Source organism: Bison bison, unplaced genomic scaffold (assembly GCF_000754665.1).
Source record: "Bison bison bison isolate TAMUID 2011002044 unplaced genomic scaffold, Bison_UMD1.0 scf7180017464028, whole genome shotgun sequence".
Taxonomy (NCBI): domain Eukaryota; kingdom Metazoa; phylum Chordata; class Mammalia; order Artiodactyla; family Bovidae; genus Bison; species Bison bison.
In genome coordinates this window covers 1-1426 of record NW_011373397.1, presented here as the reverse complement: position 1 = coordinate 1426, position 1426 = coordinate 1, and the positions used below count along the sequence as shown (strand labels likewise).

Genomic DNA, 1426 nt, shown 5'->3' with positions numbered 1-1426 from the left:
CAGGCTGGCAAAATCAGCCAACCAGGCAGACCCCACCAGCACGTCAGAGCCCCCCAACTAGGCAGACCCCACCAGCCTGGCAAAACCCAGTTGCTTGGCAGAACCCAGTGATCTGGCCAAACCCAGTGATCTGGCAGAACCCCGTGATCTGGCCAAACCCCATTGTCTGGCCTGGTCCGGTTGTCTGGCCAAACCCACTGGCCTGGCAGAATCCACCTGGGTGGCAGACCCCACCTGGATGGCAGACTCCACCAGGCTGGCAAGGTCCTCCAGATTGGCAAGGCCCTCCCGATTGGCCACTACCCCCTGACTGGCCACTGCCACCCGACTGGCCGCTCCCTGCTGACTGGCCGCTCCCACCTGACTGGATCCCCACTGATTGGCCAGTTCCACCAGACTGGCAAAACCTGCGCCCCTCACCGAACCTGCGCCCCTCTCCTAATTCGCGTGCCTCACAGAACCTGGGTGCCTCACAGCCCCGAGATGTGGCCCTTCTTCAGGAAAGAGTAAGAACTGTAACTCCCCAGTTGCTTCTCCCCACCCACCCTCACTTCTTTTCTTTGTTGTATTTCTATCTATAATTCAATCAAGTGTTCTGTCAATATCTTATAACTTGAATGATTTCCTTTTTCCCTCTCAGGCTAATAAGCTAGTCAAGTACCTGATGCTTAAAGATTACACAAAGGTGCCCATCAAGCGCTCAGGTAGGCATTCAGTACCCTCTCCCAGAGATCTGCCGTTCCCCTCACCCCATTCTCTGTGGATATCTCTGTGCTTATATGTCCCCTCCCCTTCAATCCCCTCCTTCCATGGTTGAGTCTTCCTTTTTCACTTACTGTGCTCCCCTGGGCAGGGCTGGCAAAGATGTCACAGCTCTGTGGCCCCTGCTCAGCTCAGATGCTTCTCCTCTCACCTACAGAAATGCTAAGGGATATCATCCGTGAATACACTGACGTGTATCCAGAAATCATTGAACGTGCATGCTTTGTCCTGGAGAAGGTGAGAAGGCAACCCTGAAGGACAGAATGATGGGGAAAGGTTTGCGAGGAGGGGCTTTGATAGATATTATGAGAAAGTCTTGGTTTAAAAGATTCATGGGATTCCTATTGGGAGTTTGATGCAAATCACAGGGAGTGAATGTGGGTATGCTTATGCTAGATTCTGTAATTTCATAGTCCGTTTTCTTGCCCCTGTAGAAATTTGGAATTCAACTGAAAGAAATTGACAAGGAAGAACACCTGTATATTCTCATCAGCACCCCTGAGTCCCTGGCTGGCATACTGGGAACGTAAGATGGGAAAGGAGGAGAAACATCGCCATTCTCAGTGGTGGTTTTTTCCTGGGAGTTTCAAGTAGATCAGGGTTCAGGATTCAGGGTCACATAGCAGGTCATGGGCAGAGTTGGGATAGAGTTGTCTCCTAGCTG

General features: G+C 51.7%; 1 long non-coding RNA gene across 1 annotated transcript; it reads left to right on the top strand.

The window, feature by feature from the left end:
• Positions 1-1377, top strand: LOC104983929. Its single transcript, XR_824697.1, has 4 exons — positions 1-506; positions 641-704; positions 920-999; positions 1197-1377. It is a non-coding gene; the product is annotated as an uncharacterized LOC104983929 (long non-coding RNA).
• Positions 1378-1426: the final 49 nt, after the last annotated feature.